Source organism: Galendromus occidentalis, unplaced genomic scaffold (genome assembly GCF_000255335.2).
Source record: "Galendromus occidentalis unplaced genomic scaffold, Mocc_1.1 scf7180000076295, whole genome shotgun sequence".
NCBI classification, from domain to species: domain Eukaryota; kingdom Metazoa; phylum Arthropoda; class Arachnida; order Mesostigmata; family Phytoseiidae; genus Galendromus; species Galendromus occidentalis.
In genome coordinates this window covers 112,289-126,420 of record NW_003804284.1, presented here as the reverse complement: position 1 = coordinate 126,420, position 14,132 = coordinate 112,289, and positions in this window count along the sequence as shown.

The following is a 14,132-nucleotide window of genomic DNA, read 5'->3' as shown; positions in this document are numbered from 1 at the left end:
TCACTTGTCATCTCTCTCGGAGGAGCTCATCATTAGAATTACTTTCTCGCTCCCAGCTCCCGAATCGCGACCATCGCGATGGTCATGCTCCCCCGGCGGAAATCGTCTTGGGATAGAAGGAAAAAACTTCTTCGAACTTGGCTGACGGAGACTTCGATTGACCCCGCGATTCCCCTACCGAAGTTCGTCCCTCTTTTCAATCCCACCCGCTCGTTTCCCTGTCGTGCTCTTCTTTCAAAAGACGGATTAGCCGAGATTGACGAAAGATAAGAATTATGCGGAGAAATGACGGATGGGGAGAGCTCTCCCGGTCGAACAGAGACGGTCGCGGAGGCGATGAATAAGAAAGAGGAAAATAGGAAACGGCCGTGGGATCCCGGAGATACGGAGGGGAGAGAAAAACAATTGAGGATGGAGGAGGGGAGAAAGGTATTCGGATTCGAGCAGCGGAAAACGGATCCGGAGTCCGACGAGCGGAGAATCAAGCTTTCAGAATGGGATGGAGCCACACGAACTGAGGCAGAGACATGAGTTATCTTCTCCGTCTCTAAAACTATGATCGAAATGAAAGATTATCCCCAAGCGGATACGCAGCCCGACAGGCGGAGACTGTTTTCCGAGGACGGAACAGGTGCGAATCTGTGCCTTTCATGGAAACCCGAGCTTAAAAAGTCGCTTCCGAAACATGCGTACAACAAACTCAGAGAAAGCAAGTCGATGGAACTGCTCTATCATGGAACATCCGTCCTCGATGGGGCCGCGAGAAACGCTCGATCCGGAAGTAAAAACGACACGTGACTGACTTACTACCCAATGGTGATGGAATCGATGTCGCCAGTCGCCATTCTGATCGTAGGTTAGTACCGACAGATATCGAGTCTGGTCGTAGATGAAATGGGACAATAATTATTGGGATCTCCCTGAGCCTGAAATCTATTGGATACACAACTCTCGCCGGCATTCTCGTCTTCAACGGAATCCCTATGCTCGCTGCAGAGCTGAGGCTGCGGATCTCTCGACCTTTTCGCACGTTTGTTGTTGATTTGCGAGACGGACTTTTCAATGGTCGGCTGCGGGCTCAATCGAGGGGGCGTTCAGCCTTCCCCGCGAGAATCGGATGTCAACTGCACAGAAGCCTTTCAAGTCCTCGACAATACGAACGAAGTCGTCAGGGAATATTTCGCTTTGAAAGGCATCGAGTTGCGGAGCGAATTTCTCCTTTGAAATACTCCCCTCATTACCCTGCTGCCGGCTTCACGCGCGTCTGCAGCCTCGACGCGTTCTGACGACACAGAGACGATCGACACTTGACTCCAATGGACTCCGAACTCAGGAAGCTAGCCCCGACCCGGGCTCCCCATCTGAATCGATATCGCCGTTTCGGGATCTCAATCGATATTGTTCGAGTATGATTCTCGGATCCGCCCGGAAAACTCGACTCCCCGCCAAACAAATCGTTTTTCACGGTATACGCGCGTCATGAGCAGTATACGTAGCTCATTCCACCGTCCGCATCGATCTTCATTCCGGAAGGCTGCACGGAAGGAACGACGATACCCGGAACGATTCTCGAAGAGCATCCGTACGTTCCGCAATCCGCAGAAAAGCGAGACCTGGCCATCAACTTTCCCTTGTCGTGCGAACCAGTCACGCGAATATCGATATGCTGCGCTATAGGATCTGACGTGCCAAATCTTCACAGTGATAACGCGGTAAAAGATCGTTCGACGAGAGATCGGGAAGAAGATTTCGGGGGAAGAGTTTCTCAAGGGAGAATTCTTCCGGTGCGAGGGAGACTTTCCCATCGTTAGCTTCAGGCTGGAAGGCTCCCGGGTTCCCAGGGAGGAGGTTTCGATCGAAGCTTGAGGTCGTTCCCGATTGTCGCAATTAATAAATGTTGCGCAGATTTCTTCCTGGCAGCTTTCGAACTTCCCAAGGAATCGCGCTGATGGAGTACAAGTTGCTCGGTCCGTTCGTCGTCCAAAGGAATTCAATTAGGATTTCATTATTTCCCAAACAAGCTTTCCGCGAGCAACGTCATCACCGACACGGAGAAGAAGTTCTGAGAAACCGCTCGCGTTCCCTGCCATTAGTTAAGAGTCTCGGCTTCTGCGATTCGCGCATTCCTCCCTCGAGTCCTTCTCGGCTCCGACAAAACCAAGCTGATACTGAGATGAATCGCTTTCTCGGAGAGGAACAATCCGCTGGTCGAGAACTAACTCAGAGAGTTCATGGATCGATACTCACATTGATCCGAGGCGAAGACGAACAACGTTAACAACGTGACCTGCACAGAGTTCTGCTTCATGTCGTGCTCCACGGAATACCCGATGAAAAAGCGATGAAACGATGACAGCTGATCGATGTTCCGATTGACGGATCGTCGACTGGCAGAACTTATTATTTCTCGGGCGACTAATCGCTCTCCTCACACAACTCCGAGTAACAGTTTTCAACGATGACCGACAGACCGGTTGCTTGCTTGTCACATGTCACAAAATGTAAGTCGAGCGTTCTCTCAGAGCTCCTCTTCGCTCGAGGTTATCCTGAGTTGTGATCCGAGCCCGCATGCCATGCCCGAGTGTTGGTAAGCTTACCCTCCCCCCCGGCGTCGTCCTCTGTTTCGTCCCTCGCCGCCTCGAATGGGCCTTCCTCTCGAGTACCGCCGAGCACTTGAGCGTTCGGTAGAGGAATCACGCGAGCTGAAAAGACTCTGCGATTAAGGGGTCGTGAATTACGATTAGTCAACAAATTTTGAACAGAACTTGATTGGAGTGACTCCGACCTATTGAGAGTATTGGCTCTGAATGGAGCTCCCCGCCATTTCAGGAAGCAGCTCCGAGCTGGGATGAAAAATTCCGAATAATTCAAGGGATTCCGAGAAAGTAGAAAGCTACAGGACTATACGGAGAGCTTGAACTACATATATCGAGGTATTGCGGAAATCGGTCTTGTCATATAAATCATGTGTTCCTCCGAGAGAACCCAGACCAGAGGAATCCCCGGGAAAATTTCGATCGAATTTGCGCAGACATATTCGAAATCAGTGGAATTTCCACGCACGGGGTACTTGAGCGAGGGCCGTTCCCGCGAAAATCTCGAGCCTCGAGATTCAACTCGAGTGAGTCCGAATAAAAACGATCCGACGCCGAAGGACAGAATGCTCATCTATTCAGGCCCTACACACGACTGGAGACTGATCACCGGCGGAGTGGTCGAGTGCTTCACGCATTCACTCAGAAAACGAGAAAACGTGCATTGGGAGACAGCTCTGACGATCGCGGAAACGATGGCGAGATCTTTCGCGCCCCGAAAATGAGCAGACTATGAGTAGAAACATCATTAGACCGCTCGCGCATGTAGATCGGTCGAAAAACTATGAAAAGTCGCTCGGAACGCGTCGAATTCAATACCACGAATATTTGTTGTCATGATAAAGCACTTTTTCTCGATCGTGTTCTGAAGGAGCGCTATTACATACGAGTCCTCAGAATTTTTCAAATACCTAGTTGAGGTACACCACAGCTGTCTCTGAGGCAGTGCACAGCGTGCCTGTTGTCGCCGAACAAAGTCAGTGCGTAGACGTGCGCTCCACAAAGTCGGCGCCCGATAGCGGGTTCCGTAGCTAACGTGAACTCGGATGCGGTTCTCTCCTAGTACCCACTCGGGATTCGACTGACAATAACATATGAGGCAGTTTTCCAAAGAAATGAAATAATTTCTCCAGTGGAGAGCGGAGCCTTCGTGTGCACCGCTACCGCTCCTCAGATCGGATTCTTTTTCCACACAGATGGACCCGGGATCGCCCACGGGGAATCCTGACTGAGGATCCTACATCATTCAATACTAATCCATTTGACGATAAGATCGGTGTTATTCGTCTCGATCTGGTAGTTTCGGTGAACGAATCATTTTAAATATCTTATATTATATTATATGACTGGGGTGCCTCGTTTAGTGTGTGGGAGGCTTCCCATCGATGGCGCCGCGTAGGCACATCACTAGCACATTCAGGAACCGCGGTCGTTTGTTACAGAACATTTTATTTGTGGATCGTAAAACTTCCATCGGAAATCGCTCCGTAAACACCGTTCACTGTACATTAGCATCAGGTAAATAGCGAAATGATAAACATGCTCTGGCGGCGTTTTTCATGGTCCCGACAGATGACCTTTTAGACTCCGACAGTTGATGTCCGGCGCGGCGTGAAAATTCCGCTCGATCGGAAGCGGGTCCCAAGGAAAAGCAAATGGCTCGTCTCGATCCGGAGTTCTTCGTGGGAAACAAATTAGACCGCGACTGGCGAAAAGAATCGGGAGCCGACCTCGCTCAGATGGACTCACCGGGCGCTATTCTATTCAAGGTTTCTGAATCGTCAAAAGCGAAAACGGCAACTGGAAGCCGTGGAGATCATTTCGGAACCAGGAGCTCGCACCGAGCCGATGAATGAAGGCTACTTTCCAAATTTCCAATCGTCATCGCGCTAGGAGGAGCTCCCAGGCGGCGGAATGTTGTCGCATAGACGATCTCCTTTGAAATCTCAATCAATACCGGGCCGTATATCCGGAGAACTCCCACCAAGCTATTGCTGGGCTTGGTTGTTGAGCCGATTCGAATCTCGGAATTTCCGAACGCCACCATTTCTGGAGGAAGGAAGGCTGAAAACAGAAGAATACAGCGCTGGAAGACGCAGCCGCTTGAGGGATAATAGTTTTCAAAACCATGACATCAGCATATATAGGCCACGGAGCCTTCGATAAGGGCGTCTACAGAGACTCATGCAAGTGCACTCCGGGGAATTCCAAGTGAATTCTCCTTCTACGATGCTTGCTCGGAGCGAGGCGTGAGTCGCTTCGAACCTATATATGAGGGACTTCGGAAGTAGGAGAGAACGGGGCTACGAGACAGAAGGGGAAAAAACGAAGGAGAAAGAACGAATTGCCGCTTCAAAATAGCAGGGCATTAGGAAAGGCCAAATACAACAACTAAAGATTGGCTCGAGCTCTACTCCCTCGAGAAGGAACTCCGAGGTCGTTGCCAGTCGGCAGCGATGCGTTTCAATGTGCGGCTGATGCGTACTAACCAACCGAGCGTCCGACCGCTGGCTAGTCCGCTCGACCAACCTTGGACCGAGCGACCGTTCGACCGGCCGTCCGACAGAACCACCGTCCAACCAGCTAGGAAAACTGCAAACCTAGTGAGAAGGAAAACCCTTGGAGACAAGTGGTTTCACCGAAAAGCATGAGGACCCGACGGCCGAGGCGGAAAAGCACCGCCAGCCAGCCCGACCTACCGACTGACTGGCTGACAACTCTAGATTCCACTCTCGTACTAGCTCGTCCGTGCGTCCTCGTAGCGTTTGATTCGAAAGTTCCGGGAAAGTTGCAAGTCAACTAGAGGAAGGAATCTTGTTTTCCTCCGCGGGAGTTGGGCGAAGCGGGTCGGTCGCGCTCGAAGGAAACGGAACGATGTCACTCTGTTGACAACACCAGCACGCCTGACATGCTCCTGCGAGGAGCAGTGTGGAGAAGTTGTCGCCCTTATCAGCGTACGCTGAAACTCCAGAACGAATGCGACCTTTGAAGGCCACGGGTCCAACCTCATTATGTCGATTCGTCCGTCACAGTTCTTGACCTTTCATTGAGCTTATTCCGTTGGTTGTACTCCGACGGGTATGAGATACCTACCGTGCTCGATCCCGACTCTTATACCTCTGATGGGGCACTTTCTAATTCCGACGTTGCTCCAAGAATCATGCTCGGATCAGCCGACTGGGGCACAGCTACCGTAGCCTGTCACCCGGTGCCCTCGTTCCCCCAGGTCTGCACCTCGTGTTGACAGCTGAATGAATGCGCTGACATGGCCTTTCACCGCAAGCGAAAGATCCGCCGAGCCGCTTTGCCAGAAAAGCCTGCAGCGTATGTAACCTGTACGCAGGCGGGAAGGACGACATGGGATTTAGTGAGTAGGTGTGCCCGAAGGATGTATGAGACACACCGGGAGTTATTCATATACAGGAGTCAGAACACAACCGGACGGCCCGTTTTGTGTTCGAAGCAGCAAACTGAAGCTAATCCTGACGTGCCTGACAGCGCCACAACAATTCGGTATATTTGACTCCTTTCTTCCCCCCCCCCCCGCTTCTGCGGTCTCGTTCGACAGAGGCGTTCACCACACACGGCTATCGCCCCTCCCCCTCACGAAATTATTGGCTCATGATACCTGGGCCGACGGCGCGACGATACGCGAGCGCACCGATATGGATATTCCAACGGAAATCATGATGGGAGTCTCGCCGGGGAAATACGCGGCACATTCATTCTCCATCGCGAGTCGCAATCCTCGCATTGATTTACAATAAGCAGGGTGCAAAATCAGAGTCGAAGCGCCAGTTCCTGCGGACGCTGAGAGTCTTCCGTGTCAGAACTGCACCATGTTTTTGAGAATATGCGATAGACTACAACGAAGGAGTCGCCATACACTCCCGAATGCCACTTCAGCACATCCGAGACACTTGGAGGAATAATTCCTGAATACTTGCTCTTCCTTTTCGTGTGTTCGACATCATCCGGATCGAATCGAATCTCTGTCGATCAGTGCGAAGCGCTCATCCCGTCGACTGCTGAACTCCAGCATCAAACGAATGCTCTTCCCTCGAAACCCCACTCCCGACATCGGCAATGTCTCTCAATCAGAGGATTGCACAAGCCAATGGGTTATCCCCGGGGAAACCTCCGATCCGCTGCTCAACAATCTGGTTCACGATTGCTGCCGCTCTATTTCTCTTCGTTTTTTCTACATGGTGAAATCATTCCGATGTGCATAATAAATCGGCTTGCTCCGGCCGCTCGAAGTCCCTCATTGTGCATAGTGCACCAATGCTAAGGGTCCCGGAAGAAATGCGTGGGCATGCATGCATGCACGAGAGTGAGCTTTCAATTCTGCCTCGATCTAGAATGGCAGGAGGAGCGGGCCAGCTTGCCTTTGGGGGAATCCAACTAGCGGCAACGTCTTCACTTGACTCCCATTGCTCCTGAGCCTGCGACGCTGATTTCTCCCCGCTCACTTCCAACGCGCCCTCGTCTGCTCCACGGCGCGCGGGCGGCGTCTCTGAAGGCTCGCTACCCCGCGCTTTCGTTCCGCTCTGGAACAAGATGGGACTTTTTGGCTTGACGTCTCCAGTGAATCCACCCAGGCTCACCCTCGTGTTTCATGATTTCTGATAGCCTCGCAATGCTCCCCTTGGTATTTTCCCTGAATATGTGTCCCTTCTACGTGACTCAGCGCTCGGTATCTGGAAGATTCCTCTTCTTTACGTGCACCATTTCTCTAGATATATGTCACGGAATATTCCTTGGAAAGCTCTATTTTTCCCCCTTCCCCCTCTGAGCCCCATTTCTTTCCTCCTCGCAATTTTCCGCTCTACATTATTGTGCTCCTCGCGTTCTCCGATTGTTCAAACTCTACGGAAGTCCCAATCAGCGGCATGCGAAAGCAAGACGAAGCAAGCTCGTCTTGACTTTCCCGGAGTCGCGAAATCGAGGGAAGGGCGAAAGGGAGCAGAGAACTCGTTCGGAATACAAGAGTAGCGTCCGACTCGGTAAATGTCTGTTCCTCGACAGAGAAGGAAAACACGAATAACTCGTCTACCCAGCTCGGGAATTCTGTCGACTCTTTTTCTTCCCTGTAGAACAAGGGGCGCTTCGTTCTGGGAATCGCCTTGCGGATTGTTGTCGCCCTACGGGTTCTCGGCTAGCCATTATTCACCGACCTCATCCACCCGAACACCCCGCTGGAGCGTACTCTCGATACTCTTGGGCATTCCGAAGAATTCCGAGTCGGAAACTTGCCGTCATCTGGGGCGAGTGTTGTTTACCGCACCATGATGGGGAGCTTGGGCAACTGACATGTCAAATTCACCTCAAGAAAGCTCCCTCTCACTCTCCGACTCTCATCCACAGCCGGAGTCTGAGGCTCTGGGTTTCACCGATCAGGTATTGATTTCGCTGTCAGATCCGGAGGACAAGGATTTAACTCTTCCGAACGGGATTGTCAACCAGGAATCGAACTTTTTGCTCAGTTCGCGCCTTTTCTCCAATGAGATCGCGCATTGGGTTCACAGTGGCCAGACGCTGAACAATACGCCGCAATGCTGAATGTTCCTCGGCGGAGACCCGCTGTCACAGCGTGAAAAATCCCTCGGTCAGAATAGAATTCTTATTATACGTCGGCACCGAGCTTCACCACCGATGGCGATCCATGACCGCGCACTGTACGCTGCCGTCGACTCCGCCGGTGTGGCAGGTGACCACGTCGGCGCATGTCTCCCTCGAGGACAAAATAATAAATGGATAGTGACTCGAACGCGCGTGTCGTCCACCCCACCCGCCTCATTTCACAGGCGAACGTCAAGGGAAAATCCACTCAGTCAGCCCAGCGGGTCGAGCGCGTGTTGGATCCAACGTCGTGGTTGACAGGGCGCTCACTGAATCACGAAATTCCGGGATGATATCCACACAATAACTGTCGCTCTGAAGAACTCCGAAATGATCCCCTACGGTTCGCGAAGCTTTTCTATCCTAGGCGGGAATCCGTCACTTTAGCGATCAATGAGGAATTTCATGAGCTCTGCTGTTCCCTTCTGGCTCGATTATCCGATGGTCTATCCGAAATCGTTGGTCGTCTCCTCTCTCCCAGCCGCAGATCCCTCGCTCTGGTACTATACCTTCGATTTATCAGTTTGAATGAATATTCGCAACCCGTTGCATTCGGATGCGCGTCAGTCGTGAGCTCATCAACTGTAGTTGTAAGACAGCTTAGCGTCGGCCTGGCTGAGCTCGGTGGGGCACGGCTCGAGTCGGCGTGGCTTGACTCTGTCCTGATACAAGTGGATCTATTATTCACCGCAACATGCATATTCCTTCCGCGAGATCAACGCGGCGGAAGCGAGTGCACAACTCTTGACATGAGTCGACTCGACGTGTCCTGGCATCTTTTCTCCAACAATTTCCCGACTCCCCCTCCCTCACTACTCTCCCTAGTTCGTAGCCATGAGGGCCTACCAGACTGCTCACGACATGTTCAACAGTCCGTGTCCTTCGCATCGGTGGAAAAGAGAACACAGTGCGTCTATAATTCTTTTGCTCTCGGAACTTCCTTGTGCAGGAGGTTTCGGTTTCGATTCAGCGTTCGAAATCTCAAGGTCACGGCTTGAGTCTCCGTCGGTTCATTCCCTGGGCAATAGAAATTTTAGCTCTCCGAGGATCAAGTTCCAACTGGGCTGTGAATACTCCTGCGGGACTCGTTGGGCCAGGTTCCAGGCCGAGGCAAACCGCTGGTGCTGCCCTCATCGATGCAGAGAGAAGGAGTTGACGCTAGACTAGACCGAGAGAACCCGAATTGGCCATTGCTCGTCGTATGGGGCCGCACTAAGCTCGATTGAGGGTGTTGATCGCGCTATTCGTGTTCGTGTATTTAATATAGACTACCCCCACCATCGGCCCAAGATCGCCAGGCTAGAGCGAGATTCAATAGAAGAAGATTCACCGACGAGCGGGGGGGCCCCTCGAGCGATTTCAATGATTGAGTATCTGCCGGAGAGTCAACTGGTCACGACAAAGGTGGAGCGAGCCTTGGCTCCGGTTTTTTTTCGCCTCTTCCCTCGTCTCCCACGCAAACACGAGCGATAGGGAGGAGCTGTGTCCCATGCTCTCGGGGATGAATACGGAGAAACCAACAGGAGAGTAATGGACGAATCTGTTGAATTCCTCGGATTGGGATCGCGCGCTCTGCGAAGCGGTGCGGGGATCTCTTCTCTTGAGGATTCTAGCTCTGACTCGCTTTGGAGGTGCGAGAAAATCGCCCCTGGAACACTCATGGGTTGGGAATTGAAGTACTGCTCACACCGAGCAGAAGGTCGATTCCGTTCATGCAGATCCAGGAGAACTCTGTTGCCTGAGGGGGATATGAAAACGAATTGTCGGTGTCGCGTCCCGTCTGGTTGCTTCCTTGAGACGGAATGGAAAAGTTCTCGGGATCGCTCATCCACGAGAATCTGCGAAGGGTTGAGAAACGTCTCGATCGGTACGGACAAAGGAACGGTGAGCACCTGCAGCGCTCTCAAGTTAAACACTTTCAAGTGCAGTTTCGAACTAGCAAACAGGGATAAACACAAACGCGCTTCCGTTCGGACTCGCGCAGCGGAAGAGTTCTCGAAGTTCTTTTTTCTTTTCGCGGAGCAATTTAATCCGCGGCGTGATTGCTCTCCTCGGTTCTGGGTTTTCCGGCGGAGAATCGATAATGGCGTTTTCTTCAGCAGTCTCGATTTGAATAATGAGCATACGCGAATCGCCGAATTAAGCTGCGCGCGGACAGATCCCAGCGACTTTTCGGCGGCAGATAGCTGCGGCAAGCAGCTTGTCGGAAGGGCAAGCGAGCGCAATCGATCGATTTAGTTTCGGCCCCCGACTCGCGTCGCATGAGCAAAGGGAGACACGGATATTTTTGCGGTAAGCCCCAAAAACGCTTCTCGCTTCTCTACCTCGATAGATAATACAGGGAATAGTGAAAATAGAGAAGTTTCTTAGTCCCGTCATACATTCGGCGTGGAACGTTCCATATCAATTCAGATCCAGACGATCGGATGGTCCAGTGTCGGTATGGTACTTCGATTAACAGAGTCAGGCTGGTTTCCATGTATAGTGCCTGAAAATGTTTTCGAGCGACGATATCGATCGATTATTGCAGACAAGCTAGCACCTGGTGCTCGCCCGGTCCCGGATCATGGTGGCAGTCCCCTCCTCCAGCGCGTGGTCAAACGTCAGGAAGCCACAGCCCATAATATTCGTCTGAATGCGGAATCCGGTGCTGTTTCTTACTTCCATTATGAATAAGCGATGATCGTATTCCGCAATGTCGACATTTCCTCTTTCTTAATGAGCGCCGCCTCGGTCGTCGTATCTTCTTCCATCGAACCCTCTTGGGCGTACGTCGGTCGGCATTGTCGAGAATTATCTCCGAGTTCATCCAAGGTTTCATTTTGAGCTTGATGACGACGTCCGGCGCTTCCCGTCCTTGACATCATTAGAAGGGACGCTCTCTTAGATGAGTGCGAATACGGGCAATTTCAGCAGTGTTAGAAGCGGCAGAGCCGTGGAAGATATCGCACGGCGGTCTCCGATTCTTCAGTTCAGGCCCTGGGATGATTCCGAGGATGTTTGACGGATGATTTCACGACATGCCGGGACCGAGAGCCGCTGGGAAGTCCGCGGACAGGGGAGTTGGAACACTACGGACTTGTTGGATCGAAATGATCAACCCCCGCGGTCAACGGGCGACTCTGTGATATACTTAGACGATTCTGCGGGGAAGACGTTCGACCCTTTGTGGTTTCGGCTCTGTCCGAAGATTCGCATTACTTCGTGAACGCAGGATGCTCTTCCAATACAAAAGTGAGGGTGGTCACTCGAGAGAGCGAGCTCTCATCCCGGTCACCTCCCGAGTCAATTTTCCCTCGGTCCAAACCCCATCGTGGGGAACTTATTCCCGGAGTAAAACCGAAAATACCTATTCGGAATCGGAAGAAGCCGATTCCGCTCTCGTCGGTATCCCCGTCCTCCCAAGGTCTCAGCCACCCCGACGAAGCTATCAATAGCATGTTTTCATTCAATCAAGATCGTGTTTGCATTCGGAAGCGGGCTGAGCCTGTACGGTGGTCTAAATAAATTCTTCAAGTGTTCAGAAATTCGATTCCCAGCGAGGTCGTATTCCGTCGACCGCGAATCTTTCGCAAGCTCGTTATCAAAATATTTGTTCTCCCTGCTCTCGGATGGTCCCGCCGACAATCCGTCTTCTCACTTTAAGTTTCTCGGAATTCGAGCGCGGAAGTGGCTTATGAAAGTAGCCCGAGACCGGTTCAGTAATTTGCCGGAGCAAACTCTCTTGAGAGGCTCTGCTGAGACTCCCATGGCCGTTTTTGCCCACTGAGTGAACAGTTTTCGGTAGCCTCCTGAGCACACTCGAGACAGACATCGCGAATCATTTTCGTATGGTAACCGGAATATATGTTCGCGCGACGCTGCTGGACGGAGGAGACAGTTAGATCTACTTTCCGCCCATGATCCTGTTCAGGGGAATGCCCTCCCATTCCAAGCCATTTGTCGGATCATGAAACCGGTGAAATTTTTCCGATAATCCGAGGATTCCGAACCAATCAGCTCGTGGCTCATGAGAACATTCCTCTTCGCGCCCACGGAGATAAGGACTTCGGTCAATTATTAGAGCTCCGTTCCCTGAGCGGTACCTAGAATCCAGTGCCCCCATTCATCGATTCCCTAGCGAGCTCGCTTGACTGAGGGGAGAGCAAGCTCAGTGATAGCCGCTTTCCGATGACGAGGGAAAATATCGCCAAATGCCGTCCCTGCTCGAGGCTGTCCTGCCAGGATCGAATCAACCGAAATTAGACTCTGAGGAAAAATTCTACGCCTCAGAACTGCGCGGTATCGGTCCAGGAACGCTCTATTATTCCTGCTCACCGCAGAAGTCATTTCGAATGGAAGTCATGACGAGGGCGTCGTTCTTAATCAGCTCTCGAATGAGCGACGGAGCGGCTCCCGACAATCACCAGGCACAATCACTAGGTAATTATCAGCAACGGAGATGTCCGAAGATTCGAGTTCACGACTGTATAGCTATCGTTCCATCCCGGGAGGCGGTACCTATCTACTCCGCGTCCTTGTTCCACGGGGAGCGCTGAAACTCCTTCCGAGCTCACTCCTGACTCGGGATTCTCTCACCTTCACAGAACGCGGAGGACGAACCGCCGCGTGGGCTATCCTAATGAATTCGTCATCCGGACAGAGATGGTAAAGTATCAAGTTCAGAGGGAGCTCTGTCCTCTTCAATTAGAGGGAGCCGCGAATGTTCCGGGAACTGGAAAGCTCGCAGCTTCCATGAGCTGTGGACGCATCATTGAGACGATGAGCCTGAATCCCACGCGTCGAGGAACGTGATCCCAGAAGGAGCGATTCTGTGAACCAAGAGTCGAACATCTGAGATTGAATATTAAAACTCGAAGTCGAGACGAATTACACGACCGAGAACGATTGGAGCTTCACAGCCAGGGGGAGGAGCCTACGGAGGCTTTGAATTCTCAATAATTTCGCGGGAATCTTGAAAGCACATTGAAATGGAAATGATACAACAGGATTCCCCGAATTCTCGATGCCCGAATCAGACGAGGGGATTGCAGGGAAACCGCGGTAGGCTCGCCTCGATGAGCTTGTCGCCGCCTAAAGAATGAATAGATCTTCGATCTTTCATGAAGCATCATCTGATTCTCGATAAGACACAACGAAGACGTAATTTCACGGAAATTCGCCGTCCTCTCTTCGCCTGAAGCAGCGCTTGATGTCCTTCAGAGCAGAGGCAGACGGCTCACCGACGCCGATGATTCCCAGCTCCTTCGAGCAACTCCCAGCTTGTATACAGGATCAGGTTCCATGAGAATTTCGCATTCTCCCCAATCTTCTAGCATAAGAGCCTCCGTTTTCCTACCATTCGGCAAGGGTAGCTCCGAAAACTCACTTCCAGAAAGTCGAGACGCCCAATGGAGCTGGCGTCACCCGGGAGAGATCGCGTCCGCGCCGATATCCCTGTCTTACAGGAGCTCGGGTGCTTCGGGTAACGTTTAAAGGGATCTCGAATCGAGGCCGAGCCATGCTTCCCCCAGGGCCGTTCGAAACCCTCTGAATCGTGAGCGGAGCTCTTCTCCCTTCCGACAACAGGCTTCCGCGGCCTGACACCAACAGTCACCAGCAGCCGCCCGGAGTTGCAAAGGGAAGAGGCGGAGAAGAATCAGACACTTTACCCATCGCTGTTTCATGCCAGAGGAGGGTGGCAATCCGACTACGATGAGTAAAACAAGCTCGGGCGCCGTCGGCAGCTCCGTAGACGCTAAGTGCAGGCAAGAAATGGAAACGCGGCGGTCTACTATCAGCGTTGACAGCGCTGTCAAGCTCCGCCGAATTGCGTCGCGTAAGTTCCTCTCGGCTCTAATAAAGCTGGAAACGAACGGGAACCAAAAGCTGGCACCTCCACCAAGCACATTCGCTGAAGAAGGTCGACAGGTAGGT